The sequence below is a fragment of the Leptopilina boulardi genome, unplaced genomic scaffold (genome assembly GCF_019393585.1).
Source record: "Leptopilina boulardi isolate dan_hultmark-lab unplaced genomic scaffold, ZJU_Lbou_2.1 LbouV2_132, whole genome shotgun sequence".
Taxonomy (NCBI): domain Eukaryota; kingdom Metazoa; phylum Arthropoda; class Insecta; order Hymenoptera; family Figitidae; genus Leptopilina; species Leptopilina boulardi.
In genome coordinates, this window is record NW_026137677.1 from 12,929 (window position 1) to 40,109 (window position 27,181).

General features: G+C 22.8%; 1 long non-coding RNA gene across 3 annotated transcripts; it reads left to right on the top strand.

Moving 5' to 3' along the window:
• Positions 1-78: 78 nt before the first annotated feature.
• On the top strand, positions 79-26,783 carry LOC127291339 (uncharacterized). Of its 3 annotated transcripts, XR_007844591.1 has the most exons (5): positions 79-218; positions 4,700-4,824; positions 21,113-21,357; positions 25,224-25,444; positions 26,430-26,783. It is a non-coding gene; the product is annotated as an uncharacterized LOC127291339 (long non-coding RNA). The 3 variants fall into 3 exon arrangements; XR_007844593.1 differs by lacking the exons at positions 79-218; positions 4,700-4,824 and adding an exon at positions 20,408-20,454; XR_007844592.1 differs by lacking the exons at positions 79-218; positions 4,700-4,824 and adding an exon at positions 20,760-21,032.
• The last annotated feature ends 398 nt before the right edge of the window (positions 26,784-27,181 follow it).

Here is a 27,181-nt window from a genome sequence, read left to right on the forward strand (position 1 = left end):
CGGTGTGTGTCCCGACCCATTGATAAGCACTTGAGCAGCAGGAGACATGGTAATTCTAGTCCAGTCTAGTCACTCCTGCGGCACTAGTACTTAGGAACAGGACAGGATGTTGGAATTTCTTCAATATAGAAAAAAAAAAAAAAAAACAGAAGTTGGTTTTCGCTTTTTTTCTCCTTGGAATTTCTGTCATATGGATCTGGAAAATAAAACAAATAGAGGTAAATTTATTTATATAAATATTAAAAATATCATTTAAAATTATCAATAATAATAATAATAAAAAAAAAAGAGAGTCATTGCACATCTCCGAGGGGGTGAAGGGGGAGGAGGGGAGAATTAGTAACCAGTTAAAGAAATTAAGGAAATCCTAATAAAAGTCACTCCTACGCATTTACCAATTTAAAAGATGATATTAAATAATTGACAATGTACGCTAAGAATCAAGTTACTCTCACGATCCAGAAATGGCTCAATTCTAAAAATTCAATCTGTTATTAAATATAATGAGATAATTGGAATAAAATTATGACAATTTTTTTTTTTTATATATAAAATTTTATTACGAATTTTATTATGCTTTTAATTTTCAAATTTTTTGTACACTAAATTTTTTTCATTTTGATTATTTTTTTATAAATATATATTATTCTGATAATTACGTTCATAGAAAAAAAATTTCGTTTGAAACAACTAAATTTTGATTGAAGTTTAACGAAAAAAATTTATTTTTATACATACTTAAAACAAATTTTGTATAGTTGAATCAAGCAAAAGTTTTATTTAGCTCAATAAAATTTTTTCTTCGTTTGAAAAATTTATTAAAATAAACCAAACATTTATTTAGATAAAAAATTATTTTAAATATGAATATTTGTTTGAAATATCAAAAAAAAAAAAATTCTGTTAATACAAACTAAAATGCAAAATACATCAACCGAAAGTTTATTTAAATTAAATTCAGGCCTCGGATTAAGTTTAAGAAACAAAAAAGTCGTTTTAGTCAATTTATATTCCAAAAAAAGGCGATTTTTTTTTTATTTTAACAAAATTTAATTGATTAATAAATATTTTGCTTTCGAATATTTCATAATCGAACTAATCGTAAGACAAATTTTTAAAATTTTATTTAAGTAGGACTATTAATTTATTAAAAATAATAGTCAATTAGTGAAAAAATTGAAGTGATTAAAAAAAACAAATTTTTAAAAATTAATTTATTAAAAATTCAATTATTTGGAAATTTAGTAATTTTTAATTCCAATTCTTTAACAAATTCAATTTACATACAATTTCAATTGTTTCAAGAAGTTGAAAAATTTTGAAAATTTATTTATTGTGAAATTCAATTAATTTTTACGATGCTGAAGTACTCAACGTTTATGATAAACGATTAGAAATCAATTTTTATTTAACACGGAAAATTGTAAAATCGTTTACCTAAAAAAATATTTTTTTATAATTTGTTGATTAAGGCCATGTGGGAAATATACACGTGACTCCCATGCAAAAAATATGGTATCGTATTACCAAGTTTTTTCTAAAATGTTAAAAAATTTTTGGTTGAAATTTGGAAAATATGATAAAGAATAGCATTCTCAAAATTTCAACCCGAAATTTCTTCTCATTTCCGAGAATACTTGGAACTAGCAAAAAGTGTCTTTGTCTCACATGGCCTTAATAAAAACTAGGTAGTTTTTAGTTTTGACAGTTAAACAAAATTTCAGACAATACTTAATCAATTTTTACAGATTTTTAAATAAAAATTTTTTTTTTTAAATTATAATTTTGGAAGAGTTAATAATTAATAATAATTTATCAAATAATTTAAGGTAACATTTTTTTCAAAGTAACTGAATTTAGAAAGATTTACAATTTTGATTTTTCAAATTAATTGAACTGATTTTTGATTTTTAATTAAAAATTTTTGATGACTTCTGTTACTAAAAATTTTTCTTAAAAATTGCAGACAAAAATACAATAATTTGAAAAATTGTTAAGTGAAAAATGGTTTCAGATAGTTGAATTTTCGAAGAATATTATAAAAATAATTTAAAATAATTGAATTTCAGGAGAGTTATAATTGAAATTATTAAATTTGAACAAATTTTAAATGGAAAATTTTAGAAATAATTAAATTTTAGAAGCTTTTACATTGAAATTTTTGAAAATAATTGAATTTCAAAAGATTGTGTTCAATTTAAGACAATTGTTATTACAGTAAGAAAAATTTCTAGTGATTTCTGTTGATGAAGAATTTATTAGAAATCACATAAAAAAATGAATTTCAAAAATTTTTAATTGAAAAATGCTTACAGAGAATTTAATTTTTGAAGAATGTTATAAAAATCATTAAAAAATTGAAATTTTTGCAAATATTTTGATATCAATTGATTTTAAATTAAAAATTTTTGGTAATTTTATTTGCTAATTTAAAAAAAATTTTAAGCAATTATTAAATTTTATAAAAATTTTAATTAAAAAATAGTTTAAGATACCTAATTGAATTTGTGAAGAATTTCATTAAAATTATTAAAAATAATTAATTTAGTAAAGAATTTTATTTAAAAATTTGTCAATTAATTGAAATAACGTCGGTGAAGTTTACAACGTTTATAATCAACGATTAAAAATAAAAAAAAATATTTTTTACGCAAAAAATTATAATAATTTGCATAGAATAAAAATTGTTCTTCTTATTCATTAATCATAAACATTGTGAACTTCACTGACGTTTGAAATAAATAAAATCTGAAGATCTGCATTGTATATTAAAAAAACGTATTTTTTAAAAAAATTTTGTTAAAAAAAAGTTAAAAAAAAATAAAAGTCAAAAAAGTCGCATTTTATTAAAATAAGTCGAAAAAAGTTGGAAAAAGTCGTATAATCCGAGGCCTGTAAATTCTTTCGTCGTTCGAAAAATTTATTAAAATAAACCAAACGTTTATTTAGATAAAATAAATATTTATTTGAATCAAAAAAATTTTTTTTTGAAATAACAGAAAAATTTTGTTAATACAAAAAAAAATGATATATTTGGTTCCAATAATATTTCACATAGAAATTTTTTTTCTATTTCGTTATAAAAGGAAATTTGAAAGGTTTTTCAATTATTGAAGATATTTTGATATTTTTGCAGAAATATTCTTCAAAAAACAAAAACAAAAAAAAAAAAAAGAGAAAAAGAGAGTTAGCGAATGACAAACAGTAGCCCTCATTGAACTGACCTCGGGAAGTCATTAAATCAGCCTACCACCAGATTCTCTCTTACAGCATCTTTCTGTCTCCATCTGAAAATTCTCTCCTTTTTTTTCTTTCTTGCCATCTTGGTCAATTTACCGCTTAAAAGACTATAACATCAGCTTTGCTCTCATTTTCAACTAAAATTCATTTATATCAAGTGTACCAAAAAATATCATTTTTTTTTTATTAATTATAAAATGTTTTTTAATATTCAATAATTTGCAAATTAAATTCTAAGGATATTAACAATCATATATAAGAATAATGTAAGTAATTCAATTAATTTATAAAATAATAATTTTAAATTAGTTTAATAATATTGAAAAACAAATTTTTTTTGTGTGTGGTTTTAAATGTGAGACGAGAAAAAAAAATAAAATGAAAATTTACAATGATCTTTCGCATTGTTGAGAGTAAGACCTCAGCTTTATTTAATTATCCACTATAACCGTCTGACGTTACTTGACCTAAAAGTCGATTAAATTCTTCGTGACTTATATAGACATCCAACAGGAAGTAAATTTTATAATGAACAAGTTGTTTAAAATTACAAATTTACTTCTACTAATTTCTTCTTTTTTTTCTACTCGAGAGTCTCTCTCTCTTTCTCTTTCTATTTTCATTGACTATTCATTGAAAGTCTATATATGTTTCAGAAGTCTATATTTATTGAATTATCATGATTTTCATAATGTCTTAACATTTATTTTTCTTTTTCTTCTCCAATGCCATATAATATAGGGATGAAAGATTAGTTATTTCAAGGAAAACCCATTTGAATGAGTCTCTTTGTTTTATTCTAACTGATTCTTATATTTAACTATCTCTCTTGCTCTCTTACTCTCTGCAATATAAACATGTCTTTCAAAAGTGTATTAGGGAAAATTAAAAAAAAAAAAAATTTACTTATGTTGTATTTGCAAAATCAATTAAATTTTTTATGAATATAAATAGTACTTTTAAATGTAAATTTAATGTATATATATTTTCTTTTTATTCTTTATTTGAAAAATTGAAGATCAAGAGCAAGAAAACGATGTGCAAACAATTAAGTCTTTCAATCCCAGCTTATAGTGTGTCAATAGAATCCTTGTCCTGTTTTATATTGCGAATATAAGGTCTGAAGAATTTCAAATGATTCAGCCAATTGGTGACACACCCAAAGCTTATAATGAATTTATTGAACTCTCAATTTTCCGAATTGAAATGTTTTTTTTTTTTTTTTTGTTTTTTTGAAAAATATTGAGAAAAATTCAAAAATTTTGATTTTAAAATTATAATTTTTTTTTAATTGAAAGAAATAACTTTTTTAAATAACAATAATAATAATAATAATAGAAATAATACCTAAAAATTATTATTATTTTTAAAATTTTAATAAAAGATCTATTTCTTATTTTTACTTTTTATTTTTATTAATTCTTTTTCGTGTATTTAGATAATTTTTCTTTTATTTCAGAGTTCCACAACTGAGATCATTGAAATTTCATAATTTTTAAATTTATCGTCAAAATCTGTGAAAAGGCAAACTATCAAAACACAAAACAACTGTGACGCTAACTATACTTATATGAAAAAATTAAGGTATTAAAATTTTTATATATTATTTCAATAACTATAATTTATAATGAAAATAGAATATTCTCTCAATTTTATTTTTAAAAAAATACACTGAAAAAAAAATTTATTTAATCCAAATACTCGATTACTTGACTATTATCAGATAAATATTTACTTGAAACAAATAATTTTTATTTGAATTAAATAAATTGTATTTGAACGAATAATTTATGTATTTGAAACAAATCCCTTTTTAATTGGCTCAAATATAATAATTATTTGATACAAATAAATATTTATTTGATAATAGTCAAGTAATCGTGTATTTGAATGAAATACATTTTTTTTTAGTACAATAAAGAAAACAAATTTTTCATGGAACATAATTTTGAAGCATGATAAATTGAATATATTAATTTATTAAAAATTCAATTATTTGGAAATTTAGTAATTTTTAAATCCAATTCTTTAACAAATTAAATTTACATACAATTTCAATTGTTTCAAGAAGTTGAAAAATTTTGAAAATTTATTTATTTATTATTTATTTATTATTATTATTATTATTATTATTTATTTATTCATTACTCAACGTTTATGATCAACAATTAGAAATCAATTTTTATTTAACATGGAAAATTGTAAAATTGTTTACCTAAAAAAATATTTTTTTTTGTAATTTGTTGTTTAATAAAAACTAAGTAGTTTTTAGTTTTGATATTCAAACGAAATTTCAGACAATACTTAATCAATTTTTACAGATTTTTAAATAACATTTTTTTTTAAATAATAATTTTCGAAGAGTTAAAGTTGAAATTTTTAGAAATAATTGAATTTCAAAATATTTTTTGAATTTTCAGACAATAATTAAATTTTAAAGAACTAATAATAATTTATCAAATAATTTTAGATAAAATTTTTTAAAAGGAATTGAATTTTCAAAGATTTACAATTTAGATTTTTGAAATTAATTCAACTTCATGTGAATTTTAAATTAAATATTTTGATGATTTCACTAAAAAAGTTTATTAGAAAATTGTAGAAAAAAATACAATAATTTGAAAACTTTTTAAGTGAAAAATGGTTTCAGATAGTTGAATTTTCGAAGAATATTATAAAAATCATTAAAAATAATTGAATTTCCAAATAAGAGTTATAATTGAAATGATTAAATTTCAAAAAATTTTAGAAACAATTAAATTTTAGGAGTTTTTAAATTGAAATTTTTGAAAATAATTGAAATTATTAAATTTCAAAAAATTTTAGAAATAATTAAATTTTATATGCTTTTAAATTGAAATTTAAAAAAAAATTGTATTTCAAAAGATTTTGTTAAATTTCAGACAATAATTATAAATAAGAAAATTTTTTAGTGATTTCTGTTGATGAAGAATTTATTAGAATTCACATACAGAAATTGAATTTCAAAAGTTTTTAATTGAAAAATGCTTTTAGATATAATTGAATTTTTGAAGAAAATTATCTATAAAAATCTTTTAAAATAATTTAAATTTTTGTAGAAAATTAAATTTTAAGTGATTTTAAATTAAAATTTTTTGGTAATTTTATTTACTAATTTCTTAAAAATTATAAACAATTATTAAATTCATAAAAATTTTAATTGAAAAATAGTTTAAGATAATTGAATTTGTGAAGAATTTCATTAAAATTATTAAAAATAATTAATTTAGTAAAGAATTTTATTTAAAAATTTGTTAAATAATTGAAATAAAGAAGATTTGAAGAAGATCTGCATTGTATACTAAAAAAACGTATTTTGTTTAAAAATTTTGTAAAAAGAAATGTAAAAAAAAAGTCGAAAAAATCGCATTTTATTAAAATAAGTCAAAAAAAAAAAAAAAATCAGAAAAAGTCGTATAATCCAAGGCCTCAAATTATCTAATCATAATCTAAGAAAATTTTACATATAGAATATCTGGACATAAAATTAAAATATTTATATTATTTCACGTTTCGTGATCTCAAAAAGATTTTTCGTTCAAAAAATGTTTATCATTATTATTATTGTTATTTCAATTATTATATACGAAAGCAAAAAGAACTTAAGTCAAAGAAGATTATCCAAACAGGGGATTTTGCAGATCCAGCTGTATATATATATATATATATAAATGTATATCACATGTAAGTTTCTTTCTCCTGTATATAAAATTTCTCAGTTTCGCCTGGTCATTTTATATTGTACATATATCTATATATACGGTTGTCGGCCGCACAAGAGAAGATCTCCAATTAACGTTAATTCCAGCTAATGCGACTCTCCCCCAGGCCTGTGAAACAGCTTTTTTTTTTTTTTTTTTATTTTAATTCAAAAAAATGCCTCGTCTGAGTATTCAATCCTAAAAATTAAAACTTGAGTTGCCAAATATAAAAAATAATTTTTCTATAACGATTTATTCTAAATGCAAAAAAAAAAAAAAAAAAAAATACCCCGTGCTTCATATTTTAAAATCGTAAATTTAATATTGAGAATAAATGGAAAAATAAATAATATTTTTTTTTTAATTTGATTATTTATTTTTTTTTTTTTTAATAAAAATTTGTTTAATTATTGTGAAAATTGTAAAGCTTTTTAATGAAAATGAATAATCGCGATGATATATTTAATAAAAGCCTAAAAAACTTTTGATTCAAGAGGGAAGCTAATTTTAAGACTCCTTGACCGAAAAGCGTTCTTACATATGGTATACTTTTACACATATTTGCTGCTATATTACAAGAATTTTATGTCCAGATGTTCTCAATGTTAAAAACTTGAATATAACGCTTTTAACTGGAGAAATTAATTGAATTTTTGTATTCTCTTATTTCTATACGAAATTTCATTTATTAATTAAAAAAAAAAAAAATTGAATTCTCTAAATTGCTTGTTTATATATGTATATTGCAATTATAAATTACATTTTCTTTTTTCTAAATTATTTAATGAGCCAAAAGTTTTGAACGTTCAAATGAACAAATTTTTTTTTTGTAACTTCTTTAAGTACGAATTTTATTACAAAATATTGTTTTAAATATCTAAAAAGAAGTTATTAATTTAATATTTGTTTAATTTACTGTTTTATTTTACATTGACATTATAATTTCTACTAATTTATAGATTGCAAAAAATATTTTGTTCATTTGAACGTTCAAAACTTTTGGCTCGTATTATTTAGGTAAAAAAAACCAGTCTCTAAATTTTAATTAGTAAGAATACGTTAATTAATTCAGAAAAACAGAAATTTTCTCTAATTAGTAAAATATTACTATTTGATTTAGTATTTTTTTTTTTTTTTTATACTGAAGTTTTAGTAAAAAATAACTAAAAAATAGTAGAAATTTTTACAAATTTAAATTATTGAACTAATTAATTTATAATAATTTTATTTGTAATTTATATAATTTATATTAATTTAATTACAATTGTAACACAAAAATTATAATTAAATTATTTTTTTTTTCCTAAATAATTTAGAAGAAGAAAAAAGTAATTTAGTCATAATTATTGTTTGTTCAATTCATTGATGAAAAATATTGAACGATTTTCCAAAGATGCAATATTGCTATCAGTAAAACTTTTCATTTGCAAGTCATAACAGTGTTACTATAATATGTCTTTTCTGCTTGTTCTCACTACTATCAAGAAGGTCAAAGAGTCACTATTGATATCAAGACTCGAGCGAAGCTATTGGAAAGAAAGTTCATAATATATATATTTTCAGAACAATAAATTTTCAATTTATTGCAAATAATTTTTTATTCATTTGAATATTAATTCAAAAAATTACTCGGATTTTTTTTTTATTTATTTTGAAATATTCAAGAAATTTGAAGTATTTAACATTATTCCAAAACACTTATACAATCGAAAAAAAAAATTTTCTTCTCCCAAAGTTAAATAAATAAAATAAATTTTAAAAAAATTTATTTATCACAAACAAAATTTTTTATTTGAAAAAAATATATTTTATTTGTGACAAACAAAATTTTTTTTATTCAAAATAAATAGTTTTTATTTGTGTGCCAAAAAAAATCTTTTTTTTTTATTTAAAATAAATATTCTATTTGTGCCAAAATAAAATTTTTATTTGAAACAAGTATTTTATTTGGTGCCAAACAAAATTTTTGTTTAAAATAAATAAATATTTTTTATTCAAAATAATTTATTTGTGCCAAACCAAATTTTTTGTTTAAAGTAAATAAATAGTTATATTTTTTTTTAACTAATTGAAATATAATAAAAATTTCTTTGAATAAAAAAATTTTTCTTTCAGTTGCAATAGAAAAGTTTGATATCGATTTTTATTTTTTTTTTTAATTAAATAATAATGCAAATAAAATAATAATAAGCTTCTGATTGGGTCCAAAAGATTTTTTATTACATATTAACACGTCCTATTAATATACTGATGCAATCGTTATTTTGATAAAACTATGTTATGTTTATACAAATGATATTTCAGTATCAAAATCTTCTCTTATGTCTTTACATACAACATGTATATATATATATATATATCTGCATTTATTTTAGGAACAGATTGTTTCGCTCTTCTTTTATATATTATTGCTAAGAAAAAAAATATATTTCATCTCGTTTACCAAAAAAAAAAAAAAAAAAAAAAAATGTTCAAAAAGAAAAAAAATTTCAAATTCACAACTCTCGTAAAATCTTATCAAAAATATATAAGAAGATAAAATCTTTATTGAGATTATTGTGATTATGAAATTCAGAATTGGATATATATATATATATATACATTGACAAAATTTTTTTGTGAAATTCACGATGAAATAAAATTTGAAAAATTATTCAAATTTAAAACAAATAAATTGTCGATTGATTTAAATTAAAAAAAAAAATTGAACCATTTTAAAAATAGAAATAATTCATTCAAGAAACAATGCATTCTTATTCAAAGCTTTTGATCCAGATGAAAACAGAAGTTGTTTTGCTTATTCAAATATTTTAATATTCTCTTGATTAGAATAATTTAATTTTTTTTTTATTTAAATTTAATAATTTAATTTTTTTTATATCTAAATTTTGGTTATTTAAAAGAAGATGAAAAAAAGATTATTAAAAAAGATGTTTTAGTTCAAAATTTTGAAAATTGCAAAATTTTAATTAGTTTAAATTTGAAATTAAATACTTATTTTTTTAAAAAAATCTTCTATTTCGGAGTATATAGTGAAAACAAATCAGTTTTATATAAAGATTTTTATTACATTTTTTTTATTTGTTCTTTCTGAAAAATTAAAAAAAAATTTTTTTTTTTTTTATTTATTTATAATAATCATAAATGTGAGTGTTTAATTCTAAAAATACTCACCTATCAAAGAATTGTCTCGAAAATAAAACTTTTTAAATCCAAAAGTAAAAAAAAAATATAATTAAAAAATTATTTGCAAATATTTGAATCTTACATTGAAAATTAATGACGATGCTGAAGTCCACAACGTTTATGATCAAACGATTAGAAAACAAATTTTATTTATTAAGACGGAAAATTATAAAATTTATCTGAAAAAAAAAATGTTTTTTTGCACAACTTTTTGATTAAAATAAACATTGCAAAAAAAAACTTTGAGATAAAAAATTTCATACAATTTTTTGTATTGAAAAAAATATTTTAAAAAAATCATTGATCATAAATGTTGTGAACTTCAGCAACATCGGCGAAATTTTTAAAACGATTAAAAATAAAAAATAATATTGAAAATAATTTTTAAAAAATTTTTTCTACAAATTTTTATTTTGAAAATTTATTGATCAAAAAAAAAAAAAAACGTTGCAAAATTTACTTCTGACAAAAAATTTTAATTTGTATTGAAAAATATTTTTTTTTCTTCTAAATGAACTTCATTTGATGTAAATTACATAAAATAAATAAAAAATGAGTTTTTTTTTTTAATTTCTGAAAAAAAAGTGTGAACAAAAGGAAATAATGTAATAAAAATGTCTTTTATATAGAACTCGACTGATTTTGAATTCAAATGCGATGAGAATTTAAAATTTGATTCGATGGTAGTGTTTTGGAATTTCTCTCGCTAAACCATTCTCCCCAAAAAAACACACGTTGCTTTTTAACATTGAATCAGAAGATGAAAAAAGAGATTATAAGGGTCAGAGAAGTGATCGTGACACTGGATCGTTCAGGGAGCCAAAGATTTTTTTTTTTTTTTTTTTTTTAACTTGAAAGAATAAAAATGAAACCTGAGGTTCTTACCTTTACTCTTCACAAAAGATCACTCTCACTATATATATAAGAAAAATCTTGTTTACACAATTCAATGCTTTTTGGATTTTGAGACAATTTTTTTTTTTTTATCAATGAACGTGACAAAGTGTGAACTAACGCTCGTAGTAATATTTTATCTTAAAATTTTTTTTACTCCTTTTTTTTATTAGAAGTAAAAGAAAAAGGTAAAAATTTTATTTATACACTTTGAGGAACAAAAAAAAAATTTTTTTTTTGAAAAAAAATTTTTTTTTTGAAAAAAAATTGTTTTCTTTATTTATTTTTTTGCCTATATTTTTATTATTTATCTACTGATAATAAAAAAGAAAAAATAGAAATAAAAAAAAAAAATTGTGAAATTTAAAAAAAAAATTACGTTTATTTATTTTTTATGGTATATTTAAATTTTAATACATTTTTTTTTTTTTTTTTGAAACTGTAAGCATTGAAAATTCTAAAATTAACATTAGTCTTGCGAGAATAATAAATATCTACTTCATATTCATTGCCACAGTTCTCTGAGTCATGGACATTTGGTCCATGTGAATTGATCAACTGCAGATAACATTTATTGTCATATATTAAACCAAAATTTAGAAAACTATTTATATTATATATATTTATCTAGGAAAAAAGGTACAATGACCGGAAATCTCACGACCTTTAATCTTCATCAACTTCGACTTTTAATCGAATATCTTGAATTTTCAAATTTTAATATCTTTTTTTTTCGGCAAATTTTTTTTTTCATGAAAACTAAAATTTCTCTAAAAAAAAAAAAAAAATTAATTAAAATTTAAATGTTAAAATAATCTTTCGAATAAAAAATGAAGGAACAAAAATTCTTTTCGATAAATGTAAGTTTTTTTTTTTTTTTTTTTTTTTTTTAATAATTATTGATTTAAAAGGACATAATTATTTTTTTTAATAGAAAATAATTTTTTTTTATAAAGTAAATAAATATTTTCTCGTTTTGCAAGATAATTTTGATACCATATGAATAGAAATGTGTTTACAATTTTCAAATTATATACAAAACGAAAATGAAGAAACTTTTGCAAAAAAAAAAAAAACAAAAACAAAAATACTTGATTAACGTACACTGATAGTTCATTATCTCTGGTTAAAGTTCATGATTCGGATAAACACTAAAAATTAATAATATTCCCTTGTGTTTTAAAAAGAAAATAATTTTTTTTTTCTATTTAAGAATTGTTTTTCATTCATTTTTATCAATAAAAGCGAGAATTTTTTTTTAACTCCTGACAATAAAATTATACGTTTTTGTTTATATTATTTTTTTCTACATTCAGAAACATTTCACAAAGAAATTCCAATTGCCTGATTCAATGGTTCTCAGAATAAAAAATATATAATAAATTTAAAAAAAAAAAAATTTTTTTTATAAAAAAAAAGAATGGGAAATCAAAATTTTATTACTAAAAAAACTAAATTTTTAAATAAAAATTTATTAACAAAAAAAAAATAATTTTAAATAGAAACCCAATTTATTATAAATGAAAATTCACACTGTTAATAATAATGTACTTTTAACACTGTAATTCCTCAGTTATAAATCCCGGAATATTACAAGCGTCAGTCCATCACTTGTTCATAAAGAAATTCTATTTTAAAAAACGTCGCATCTTTAAACCACACGCGCGATTGGAAGTTAAAAAAATTGTAAAAATGAATCACTGATTATGTTCGCGATGTATCGTTAATTTTTTTTTGTCACCTTTTATTTTGGGTGTGATAAAAAAAAATAATTTCAAATAAAAAAAAAAAAAAAAAAGTAAAAAATTAAAAAAAAAAAAAAAAAAAAAAATGAAAATAGTTTTATTGAAAAATTTTGAAATATTCACAAACATTGAACAATGAACCGCGCGGCACAAGAGCAGATCCTCAACTGAATGATAAACTAGCCTTGATTGGCTTAATATAGTACGGCGAGGACTGTAATTGGTCGTTCTTTGCGCGCGGGAAATGATTGGTCAATTTAATCCTAGAACCGTGTAGTGCATTAAGCATTCAACCGGCGTTCACTCCCTATTAAACGTCTGCTTCAGCCTTCCTTGGTGAACATATTCATATACATATATACACACCACATAATAACAATATATATATATATATAGTAGTTGTTTAAAGCTCACTGATGTCGTTTGCTACCGATGATGTTCTTTCTTTTATCACTTTTTTTTCATCTTCTTTTTCTTTTTTTCCCTTTTGCCTCCGTTCTAAATCAATTTACCAATTGAAATCACTGCCGGACTCGAGCAATGTCGGTTACTGAATGGTTTGAGAGTTGTGTATGCAATGACATGAGTACACTAAACTTTCTGGTGAGGATAGTTTATCAAACCATTCACCCTTTCTTCTCGTGTCTTCTTTTAACTATGCGGTATTACTAGATATTTATATATTTTTTTAGAGACGTAAATGTACACTGTGGAATAAAAATTTTTTTTTATACAAATTTTTTTTTTTTTTTACCGTTTATTAAGGGGACTTTCTGGTTTAGAATTTCAAAAAAATCGATTTTTTTTTTTGCTTAAAAATGTTCCATAGTATCATAGAATTACTGTCCCAAAACGTTTTTTAAAAAATATGTACAAAAACAAAAGTTATAACAATATTTACGACGGTATGTATTTCAACATATTGTCATGAATATCAAACAACTTTTTATTACAACAGAACTTCGTATCCAGCTGTTTTTGGGGTCGCTGATTACGAATTTGATGTCCGTTTTGGAAAATCCAAAATGGCGGATCCAATATGGCGGACGAAAAAATAAAAATTCAACCGGATTTGCTTAAAACTTGTTACTCGGGGGTTTTTGGGGTCGCAAGTTTTAAGCAAATCCGGTTGAATTTTTATTTTTTCGTCCGCCATATTGGATCCGCCATTTTGGATTTTCCAAAACGGACATCAAATTCGTAATCAGCGATCCCAAAAACCCCCGAGTAACAAGTTTTAAGCAAATCCGGTTGAATTTTTATTTTTTCGTCCGCCATATTGGATCCGCCATTTTGGATTTTCCAAAACGGACATCAAATTCGTAATCAGCGACCCCAAAAACAGCTGGATACGAAGTTCTGTTGTAATAAAAAGTTGTTTGATATTCATGACTCAATGAATTATGTTATGAAAACTTTGAATGCGTTTTTCTCGAAAACTCATTTTTCAAACTGGTACAGAGCTTTTCTCGAAATCTACAGAACCGATTTTGAAATCCTAAAAATTTTTCTATTCTTTATTTAAAAAACTGGTGCCTAAACCTCTAAAAACTCATATTTCTACCCCCTGTGTTTTTATATGGAGGTAAATTGACCCAAAAACACGGCGTTTTTGCGAGTTTTTGAGAAAAATGTACATAAAAAATAAAAAAACCTTTAAAAAAAATCGTTTTTGAGGTTTAGGCACAAGAATAAATCCTTATGAAGAGATTCCCGTTTGGAACTTGAATTTATGTATTACAGGTTGCCCGGAATCTAACGTACCAAAAAAAAGGTATCTTTTGGAAGACGCCACCTACAGCTATGAAATTGAACTAAATACACTCAAACATATTTTTTAAATTTTCTCTACGCAATGTGCTACAATGTCCAAAAATAGTTTTTACAATTTCTCTAATACTGTTCTTACAATAAAAGTTTTAAAACCTTCCCTTTTTGTCAATTCTAAACCAGAAAGTCCCCTTAATATAATTTATTTACAAATAAATTTGTAAATGGGGAATTCATTGTCAAAAAGACAACTCCCCTCTCTGCCCAGAATAGATTTTATTAAAAAAAGCTCTATATGAGCTTAAATTACGGCAAATATTGTCTATTTTTTGATGCCGTATATGGCACTTTTTAAATATTAAACATGGGGGACCACAAATATTTTTTAAAAAAAAACCTTCAATATTATCAAAAAAAAGTAAAAAAAAAATTGTTAATACAAGGTTTAAAGTTATTTTTTAAAATAAAAGTCGATTACCGGCACAGAAATGTATATTACCGACTGATGGTAAAACAGTAAAATAAAAATATAAAAAAATTACCGACACAGAAATCTACATTGCCGACTGATGGTAAAACAAATTTGAAAATTCTTCCTCTTTACCATTAGGCGGTAATGTAGATTTCTGTGTCGATAATTTTTGAAATTTTCATTTTGCTGTTTTACCATAAGTCGGTAATGTAGATTTCTGAGCCGGTAATCGATTTTTATTTTAAAAGAATAAGTTTTAACCTTGTATTTAAAAGAATATTACTTCTTTCGCTAATATTGAAGGTTTTTTTAAAAATATTTTTGGTCCCCCATGTTTTATATTAAAATTTTTTTTTTTTTTTTAAATTTGCTGTAGTTTAAGCATATATAAAGCTTTTTTTAATTAAATCTATTCTGGGCAGAAGGGGTTGTCTTTTTGACAAAGAATGACCCAAATATATTAAAAAACAATAAACTTTATTATTTGAGTCGCCGGAAAGTAAAACCACACATAAAATTCTGACGGCCATGTTAATTCAATGGGAGTCAGAATTTTATGTGTGGTTTTACTTTCCGGCGACTCATTTATGACAAATTTTTATACCTATTTTATTTTTTTGAAAAAATTAAAAGAAAGAACTTTGAAAAATATTTAAAACTACCAGAGTTATCTCAATTTAAAAAATTGAATACAAAAATTTTCAATTTTGAATATTTTCAACAAATTTTGAAAATTTTCAAAATCATCTTCACTTTATCACTTAGTACCCTTCACATTAGAAGAAAAAAAAGTTTCATAAAAATTGCTAACAACACTAAAAAAATAATCGATCAGTTCACGTGAAATTGCTTCATTTCATTTTGTGATATTTTTCATTGTTTATTGTTATACCTCGCTTAAATAGGGTCAGTTGGGGTAAATCCGAACGGGGGGTAAATCCGAACGCTAATTATTTCAGCTTAATTAAAATTTTTAAAAATAAGTTCGATATGAGAATTTTTACCTCAGATCCTCTTGAAGAGATTCTAAGTATTATCCCATTTTTTGTTTGTTAATTAGCAACAGCATAAACAAAGATAACAAGTATTGCAAAAAAGATTGAAAATCAAAGATGACACTCTTTCAGTATTTTGTCTCGTATTTGAAGAAAAAGAAGCTAAAAATTCATTTTATTATTTATAATTGTTTGTTATGAATACTAGAACAGAAACTATATTTGATTTTTGCCTTCTGTAAAATTTTATTAATAATATCAGACCGTTCGTATTTACCCAAGAAAATTGGAAAACTGGGGTAAATCCGAACGGTATTTTTAATAATTTTTTTTTACATCAAAGCCACACAAAATTGTTTTTATTTGATTACACTATTATTTTAACATTATAAAAGTACATAGAAAAAAGTTTTTCTTTCTATACGTATCCTCGTTAGTAATTAATAAGCAGAAACTTAATCTCTGTTCTCTCGAAGGAGTGTTTCAATTTTTTTGCCAAATGGTTTGTTGAAAAAAGTTTTTCAGGATCTTAATAAAATTTGGTATTCTACGGTTTTTGGGGTCGCTAATTACCAATTTGAAGTCAGTTTTTCAAAATTCAAAATGGCGGACGAGAATTAAAAAATTCATTGGATTCGCTCGAAAATTGTTACTCGGTGGGTTTCAGGGTTAGCAAATTTGATCATTTTTAAAAATAAGTTTTAGGAAAGTCCGCCATTTTGAATTTAAAAAATTTGACTTTTATTTTTGTATTTACATTCAATCACTCCAAAATACTTTTTGTAGCAAGTTTTGCAAAAATCCGTTATGATTTGATAAAGTTATTGAAGGTTTTAATTGTGTAATGCATTTTAATTTTTAACCTGTTTGATTTTTGTATTTATATATGATGCATTATTACATAATAGGTTTATTATCGTATTTTTTTTGAGTTTTTATATAATAACAATTGCAATACTTTAAATTTATTTTCCCTAAGATTTTTCTGAAATACAGTGGCGTTCGTATTTACCCCCATATTTTAGGAAAGTTGCAAAGTATCGAGGTAAATACGAACGCTAAGTTTCCTGCGATTGTAATTTATCAAAAAATTTTGCTACCCCATAAAATTGTTCTATGAAAGTAAAGTAACAACTTCATGCACCAGAATACCGGAAGTATTTTTTTTTTAAAGAAAAAACTTATGTTATTGTTGAAACTTACTAAAAGCGTTCGGATTTACCCCAGTTGACCCTAAACAATTATTTTTATTCAAAAAATTTCGTAATGGAAGGGAACAACTAGTAAAAAAGTATGTTATTAAAAATTTTGCACAGAAAGAAAGTTCAAAGAAAATATAAAAAAGTGACAGAAATAAAGATTTTACAGGTTAGAATTTAGAATAGAAATTTTTAAAAATAGAATTTTTCGTAGTTCTATTGTAAATTTTGGTGAATAATTTTCGAAATAATCCAAATCAGGATTTAATGAGTAATTAAAATTAATTAAAATTTTCACTATTAGATTTAGTTGTTAACCCAAAAAAAATTGTTATTAATTTCTAATAAAAAGAAAACGTCCAAATTTTGAATTTTTTAAAAGTGATTTATAATTATTTTTATTAATTTAATTAGTCATTTACTATGTACATAGTATACAAGAATAAATTACTACTACTACTAAAAAAAAAAAAAAGAAAAAAAAAAAAAAATTAGCCATTATTTTTATTAATTTAATTGGTTCTCATTTTTATTAATTTAATTTACCCATTATTATAATTAATTTAATTTATAATGAATTAAAATCATTATTTTATTTACTTCAGTGTAAACATTTTTTGACGTTGTTATATTTTATAATTGAATGATTTATGAATTTCCATATATAATTTGAAAATTATCATCATAATTTGAAACTTTATTAAATTTCAATCTATAATATATGCTACATTCAGCCAAATTTTGATGAAAAGAAATAATATTGATGATTAATCATCTTTGCGTGCAAAGTAATCGTGTCGAGGTGAATTTTAAATCCATCACCTACGGCACTACTACTTAGCATTCAAATCCGATAAAATTTGAAAGTCTTCCGCTCACACCGCACACATTCGGTGAAAACTTACTAATGTTTTTCTTAAAAACAAAAATATCCTTCTTTATTTTAAAAATAGTTGCACCAGGAAGGATTAATACTCAAAAATATATATATATACGAGAAAAAAACTGATAAAGTTGAAATTTTGATAAAATAATATTTAATTATAGTTATTTTACTCTTTATTTAAATTCTCGTAGTATAGCATTAGTCATTATTTGTCAAAATGCAGACATTATTATATCTGAAGGACAAAAATTTTTTTTTTGGTGATTCACACTATTTTTTGAAAGATATTTTATAGATAAGTTAATGTAATGCTGTTTGTTTTTCAAATATTTTGTTCCGCACAGTTAAAATGATAATTTATTTTTCCTATATTTGAATTTTCGATTCTAGTTTTCTTATGTAGTTTGTAATTCTTTTTATCTACAATCGAGAAAATAACTGCAATGATTATTTTTGTGATTTTTTTCTGTTGATAAAACTTAAGATGGTCCGACTCTGTGAACGCAGCAACAAGCGGTTTTATTGTTCGCCTATTGTTGCGGTCACAAATCGAAACGTCTCCAAAATTTTTCTTGATTTCACTCGTAAACAATATTCAAAAATCTTCTTTTACTGAAAAAAAATCAGAATTTAATAATTAATTTCTGTAAAGTAATTACATTTTTTTTAAATATTTTTCATAAATATTAGTTATTTATTAGAAAATTTTAATTTACAGTTTATTTTATTTTTTATTTTAATAATTTTGTATTTTAAATTATATATATATATATATTTTATAATCCAAATTAGAATTTGTGAAATAATATAACTACTTTATTTACGTGTTTAAGGTTATTTGGGAACCTCCCACGTGACCTCTAGTATGGGAAAATGTGTTTTGGTAGTATACGTTTCACTCTAAAATGAGAAAAGATTTTTGTCTAAAATTTTGAGGGATTATAGATTAGGGTACAAAGAATCTCGCTGTTCTCCGAAAAATACATAATTTTGAGTAAAATTATTAAAAAATGATGTTTAAAAAGTGGCATTTTTAAACAAAAATGAAAACAAAGATGGCGGCGCATATACAGACGTTACTTGAGTGTGTCAGTGCTCCAGTAAACAGCACCAATTCAAGGGAGTGGCCGCTGAATGAGCTATCCCAGATAGCACTTAAGCTTGTAGCAACCTTGCGGTAAGCTTGCCGCGCAATATTGCCAACCTTGCATGGCAAGTTTGTCGCAAGCTTCAAATGTCCCACCGAACCCAAGCTTACATGGTAAGCTTGCCAAAAGATTACAGTGTAAGGTTACTGCAAGATTGCACAGTAAGATTATCACAAGATTGCTCAGTGAGCTTGCACGGTAAGCTTGTGGCAAGATTGCTGCAAGGTTGCCAAATAATCTTGCTAATCAGCACAGAAGGTTGCAGCAAGCTTGCCATGCAAGTTTTATCGGCAACCTTATGGCAAGCTTTGCGCAAGCTTGCGGAATATAACAAAAAAATTTTTTTTGGGGGGGGAGGAAATTAATTTTTGTACATACATTGAGCACCAGTTCCTGGGAGGTCAAAAAAATGTACTGCGCAGCCGTAAGTGCTTATGATTGCAAGAACGCATAGTCCTTATTTTCAATGCAAACTTCTCTGCTGATTGGGCAAGGTTATTTGGCAACCTTGCACTAACCTTGCAACAAGCCTACCGTGCAAGCTTACTGAGCAATCTTGCAATAATCTTACTGTGCAATCTTGCAACAACCTTACACTGCAATCTTTTGAGAAGCTTACCATGCAATCTTGCGATAATCTTACTGTGCAATCTTACAGTAACCTTACACTGCAATCTTTTGACAAGCTTACCATGCAAGCTTGGGTTAGGTGGGACATTTGAAGCTTGCTGCAATCTTGCGGCAAACTTGCCATGCAAAGTTGGCAATATTGCGCGGCAAACATGCCGCAAAGATGTTGCAAGCTTACCTGCTATCTGGGATGATTAAATACATTATTTTACTATTTATTGCTTTATTTTTATTATTTTTGCGTTAAGTTATGGTAAATGAGTAGAATAGCGAGATTCCTTGTACCAAACAAAATCATTTCTCCAAAATTTTAATCTAAAATCATTTTTTATTTCAGAATAAGTTTCAAACCACAAAAAAACGTCCTTTGCCCACATACCCTTAAAGTGTGCTAAACTGTCGATTATTTCACGTAAAAGAATGTAATAATAGAAGTGAATGTGGCGCCATCTCTTAGTGCAAGAAGCAGTTGAGTGGCAAAGTGTGCGCCTAATTGTAGTGACCGCGTACCTAACCTATTTTACGTATTCAGAATCAGACAGCATTCCTCGTTTTATTTCAGTGATTGTAATTTATTGTGACTGTTATTAAATTATCACTGTTTATTTTAAAAAATAAGCAAAAACACTAGTTCATTAAATTAAAATTTTAGTATAAATTCATATCATTTTAGGACATTTAAAAGCCATTACTATCGTTTCCAATTTTAATCGCAATTTTTTGATTTATTTATTTCAGTTTTACCATAATTTATTAAAAACTTTTATTTGTATTTTGGAAATTTTTGTATTTTGGAACTTTTTTACATTTGAAATTTTGTATTTTGGAAAAAATATATACTTTGGAATTTTTAAACTTTGGATAATTTTAACAATCAATTTTTTTTTCTTTCAATATTTTGCAGAAACTTATTTTGGTTACTGTAGGAGTAAAAAAAAAAAACAATTTAATATTGAAAATTAAATTTGCTACTTTTAGCTAATTTGAAAAATGCTGTATTATATTAATTAATATTTTATTAAAACTCTATATTTATATACTTATTGCAGACCTTGAAAAAGTTTTTTTCACATAATTTTGCAATTATTAATTTCATTAAAAAAAAATAAAATTGACTTTGATTGCTTGAATGGACAAAAGTAAAAGTAAATGAATGAGAGAAAAAAAATATATTTATTTTCCGGTATCGCTTATATGATTCTTATTCCTATTCACATAACTGCAGGCACGAGAAAAGGATCGCCATTCACAAAGCAAATTACGGTTTGAAGACTATGAATAGGTCCTCGTTGGTAAATTGGCAAACAATGAGGGTGTGTATTGGAGCAGTTAGTTTGACGGAAGAAAAGGGCAGTTTGTTGATTAATGGTACATTGGCTATATGTGAGCCCCCATCGTCGTCATCATCATCATCATCGTCATGGAATTCTCCTGTGTGAGAGGAGATCTCTCGTGATCAAGGAAGGAGAGGTATCAAGACTTTGTATTTTATAATATATTTAATATAATTACAATGCTACATCTCACGAAAAAAAAAGTTTCTATCAATGTTTTCTCATGCGGGCTCACACTCCGAATCCCATTAAAAATTATTTTACCCTATTCCGGTTCCGCTGTGAATGCCCATACAATATATATATTTGTATATACCATATACTATATCCCTTTCTTTCCCCTAACAAACGAAAATTCACGGTCAATAAACTTATTCATATATTGTGGTGTTAAAATTCTATTAATATCCATTTAAAAGTCAATTTTTTTTGTGACTAAAGGAAATATATATTGAAATTTTTAGATACAGTCAACCGAGGCTTGTGCAATTTTTTTTTCTATCGCTGAACCAAAATTCAAAAATTTATTTGGAAAATTTTTAAACTATTTAGTCGTGTTGTGAAGATTTTCTCAGGGCGTATATGATTATCACATAAAAATCATTAATTAAAATTTTCATTTTAAAGAATTTTATTAAAAATTATTATTGTTTAGACGAATTTTCATTTTTCAAATTAGCATTTGATAGAATTTCTTTTTATACAAATTTTTACTTAAAATTTTTAGCTAACGATTTTTTACCAGAATTTTTATTTTAGAAACATTTTTTTTATATGAATTTTTATTAAAGAGAATTTTAATTTAGCAAAATTCTCATTTTAATCAAATTTTATGTTATTCGAATTTTTAAATGACAGAAATTTCAATTCACCCAATTTTAATTTGTCCGAATTTTTAAGACGCTGAATTTTTATTTGTCCAGAATTACAAATAGCTGAATAAACAATCGACAGAAAGATTTCGGTGCAATTTTTAAAATTGACCAATCACAATTTTCTTGATAATTTCTAATTATTGGTCAATTTCAAAAATTGCGCCAAATTCTTTTTGTCGATTGTTTGTTCGAACATTTGTAATTTCGGACAAATTAAAATTTGACGTCTTAAAAATTCTATCAATTAAAAATTCGGAAAAATTAAAAATCAGTGAATTAGAATTTCTGTCATTTAAAAATTCGTATCATAAAATTTAATTAAATGATAATTCTGCTAAATTAAAATTCTCTTTAATAAAAAGTCATGTAAATTAAATGACGAGAAAATAAAAATTCTGTCAAACAAAAAGTTTGGTAGCTAAAAATTTTTGTTAAGTCAGGGTAATCAATTTCAGGGAAATCAAGGAAAAATCAGGGAATTTTATAAAAAGTACTGGAAAAATATCAAATTTCGAAAAATGCTATTAAAATTATAATTTTTGAAATTTTCAATTCAAATTTTTTCTTCTAAAAATTTTATTGTCTTACATTTTTTTTTAATTGTAGGCCTCGGATCGTCTTTTGAAAGCAAAGAAAGTAATTTATTAACATTTTACAAAGTCTCTGTCCATTTTTTTATTTTCAATAAATTTAATTAGTTGATAAATATTTTATTATTATTATCAATTTGTTATTAGAAATTAAATAAAATTTATTAATTCCTTAATAAAAAGTGTTTCACAGAAATATTTTTAAAAAAATTTTTGTTTTTAAACCACCGAATTAAACTGAGACAAATTTTCAAGATTTCAATTCAGTTTCAGAACAAATTTTCAAAAATAATTTAAAGTTACATAAAAAAAGGAAAATTTTTTCAAGTCTGATTTATGCACATTATTCGAATTCAGAATTTCGAAAAATATTTTAAATAACTAATTTTCAAAGAATTTCATTTAAATATTATAGAAAAATAATTAATTTTAAATGAAAATTTGTAAAATAATTGAATTTTTGAAAATTTTTTAAAAATAATTGAATGTAAGGAGACTTTCAATTGAAACATTTATAAATTTGAATAAATCAAATTTTTTTTACAAACTTCATACAATAATTAAATTTTAGATAATTTTCAACTGAAATATGTTCTAAATAATTAAAATTTGATGAAGTTAAAATTAAGATTTTTAGAAATAATTGCATTTTTTTGAGATTTAAAAAATTATAATTTTATTGTAAACATAAAGAATTAATTGAAAAACGATTTAAATAATTGAATTTTTCAAAAATTGGATTAAAACTCTTGAAATAAATAATTAAACAAATAGAATTATAGGGTCAGTTGGGGTAAATGGGGACAAGAGGTTTTGGAGCTTAATTTACAGTTTTAAAATGAAGTTCAACGTCAATATTTTAACCTTAGATCACCTGCAAGAGGTTTTGAGTATTGCCAAGCTTTTATCTTGACAATTGGCAGCAAGATAAAAAAAGTTATCGCTCAATGCATAAAAACTTGAAAATCAAAGTCAAACTGTTTCAGTATTTTGTCTCGCATTTTAAAGAATACAGACTTAAAAATCATACACATTTTTTTTTTATTTCTTATGATTCCTATAACAGAAATTCACTTAAATTTTTGATTTTTATCAATTTGTTTAATAATGACAAAAATTAAAAATTCAAGTGAATTTCAGTTATGGGAGTCAGAAGGAATAAGAAAAAAATTTGGTATGATTTTTAAGTCTGTTTTTTTTTCAAATGCGAGACAAAATACTGAAATAAAAAAAAAATAAAAAAATTTCAATTGGTTCAACTATTATATATATCTACTACAAATTTTTTTTTCAAGATTTTTCATCCCTTAATACAGAAATATACTTAAGGAAACTTTTTTCTTAAAGTTTCTTAGAAACTATGCTGTACCCATTTACCCCAAACTTTATGAAATTTTCTAAATTTTGGGGTAAATGGGGGACAGTCAGTTTCATGCGTTTAAAGCTTATCTAAATTTTTTTCTGCTGCATAAAATTAATTCTGGGAATGTAAATAACAACTTAAAAAAAATAAACCCGCAAATATTACCTTTTAAAGGAAGAAACTTACGTAATTTGTGCAAAATAGCGATTTTGTCCCCATTTACCCCAACTGACCCTATAGATACAAATTTGGGGAAAAAATTCAATTAATTAATTAATTATTAATTGAATTTGGAAGAGTTCGAGTTAAAATTTTTTTCTAAGTAATTAAATTTCAGAAGATTTTAAATTGAAAATTTCATAAATTTTTTATTGATAAATTTTTTTTACAAACTTTAAAGATTAATAGAATTTTAGAGTATTTTTATTTAAAAAATTTCTTATTTCCCTGAATTGTTGAAAAATTGTATTAAAATAATTTTAAAAAATTAATTTAGCGAATAATTTTAAATAAAATTTTTAGAAATAATTGAATTACAGAGAATTTTCAATTAAAATTTTAATAAATTTGAATTATTGAAATTTTTTAAAAATTATATAAACAAAAATTTAATTTTAAAGAATTAATAATTTAAAAAACGTTTTATGTAATTGAATTTTTTGAAAAACTTGATTAAAGTTATTAGAAATAATTCAAAAAGAAATTAAAGTTGAAAATTTTAGAAATAATTGAATTTTGGAAGAGCAATAGTTAAAATTTTTGTATCTAACTAATTGAATTTCAGGAGATTTTTAATTCAAATTAAACTTTTTGAGAATTTTGAATTGGAAAATATTTTAAATAATTGAATTTTCGAAAATCTTGATTAAAATTTATAAAATTAAATTATTCAACAATTTCAATTTTAGATATAAAATTTAGAAATAATTGTATTTTAAAAGAAATTCGAGTTAAAAATTTTAGAAATAATAATTGAATTTCATAGGAGATTATTAATTGAAACTTTCATTTTGAATTGGTAAAATTTTTTTTATAAAAAAATATGAAAAAAAAAAATAAAAGTCTCAATTATTATAATTATGATTGTAATTCGATTTGATAATCAAATAAATATGCTTTTTTATAATAATAAAATGTTCTTATTTTTATAATAATAATGTAATACGATTTTTAGATGACAGAATTTGAAGAAAAAAATGCAAATATTGTTTAAATTGATGATGTAAGAAAAGAAGGGATTGCCTATTGCGGAGGATCATCGTCCTGAGCAGTAAGAAACTTTTAGTGGAAACATGCGGGTATAATTTTTGCTCGAGGGACACGTCATCATATATATATTCACTCACAAATGTTGGGTTAATTGATTAATTACTCGACTCGAATCGCAACACGAAGGTTTGTGATCTCTTTTCTTATTTTATTGTAGGTAGCGATATAGAATTTTTTTTTTTTCTCTAAATGTTGCATTTCAACCAAATACGAAAAATTAATGAAAGTATTTCATGATTATTAAATAATAGTTAATATATTTTTTGATATTACTATAATAGTATTGTTCTTTTTTTTAATAATTATTAGTTTAGAGATTAAAATTTACGTTTTCGATTTAACTATTTTTATTTTTTTTATAAATATTCAGATTTAATCAATGAACCAATGTTTTAAATGTGAAATTAAATTTTTAAATTTGGAAGTAAAAAATACAATTTTCTAAAATAAATAGTAATATAATTATGTTTGACAAAATTAACTAACATGTATTTAAATGTATATATTATCTTGTTTTACTATTCTTCAAGTTTACATTCTGATAGTATTAGTGTTGTAGATAAAGTTAAAAATTTCTAATTTTCATGTAGAAAATAGAATTTATTGTAAATTTTAAAAAAAGGAAAAGAAAAAATAATATTTTTCTGTCTTTATAAATAATAAGTAAATTATGATATGTATAATATTTAAAATTGAAATTGCAATTAAGGAATTTTAAATTTATTTTCTTTTAAATAATATGTTTTCTAATAATTATTTTAAAATTATAATTAAAAAGCAAAAAAAAAAAATTTTACACTAAAATTTTTCTAGATTCGAAGAGTATGTAATTTATTTTTTTTCTTATCACTAGTACCAAATATTTTATGAGTTGAGGTTTTTTTTTTTTTTTAAACACTAAAATTACATTGTATTACTCAACAATATTTATTCTTACGTTATATATACAGTGACAAATTTTAGAAAGTTTTTTCAAATAAATTATCAATTGTTTTTCATCTTATTTAATTAATTATTGAATTAAATTTTAATTTATTATTTCTTTGGAATATAATTTTAAATGTATAAATAAAAAAATTACGCTCTTTATTTATTTATTTTTTTTTGATAGGGAAAAAAAAAGAAAAAAATGATTTCTTACCTTATATATACTTAAAATGTAATGTTGGAAGTATCTATGTGGCAGCTTACGTTGGAATGGATGTCATTGGAAATTCACTCTTCTGAATGTACAGAGTACAGAAGATTCACACATGCACAGGTGTTTTTCTGAGATCACGTGTGCCATATGTTTCTTGTGCTACATTGGTCTTTATTACATGAATTTGTCTCCTCACTTTATTTCGGTATTTATTTATAAATTAATAGTTTTTTTTTTTAAATTTTAGTCATACTTTAATTTTCTTATATATATTTGATCAATTTAAACTACATCACATTATCTTTATCCTTTGGAATTGTCAAATTTTTCATTGCATAATTATTATGTTTTGTTTGCATAATATATTATAATTATTATCATTCTTATAATTTATAATAATAATAATAATAATAATAATAATAATAATAATAAAAAAATTCGATTTTTATGTTTATTGATATTTTAATTTGATTTAGGTAAAAAGAAGATTATATTATATTTAATGTGTGAATATGTAAGATATAAGTCGGAAATTCGTCCGAAACCGAAAGGTGTGGACTATGAATAAATAATAATTAATAATAATAATAATAATTCTTTGTTCTTACAAATTTTTAATTATTATTCATTCATATTATTATTATAGTAATAATAATATGAATTCGTATTTTAATAATAATTTATTTATTTACAAGTAAACGGATTTACGAAAAAAAAGAAAA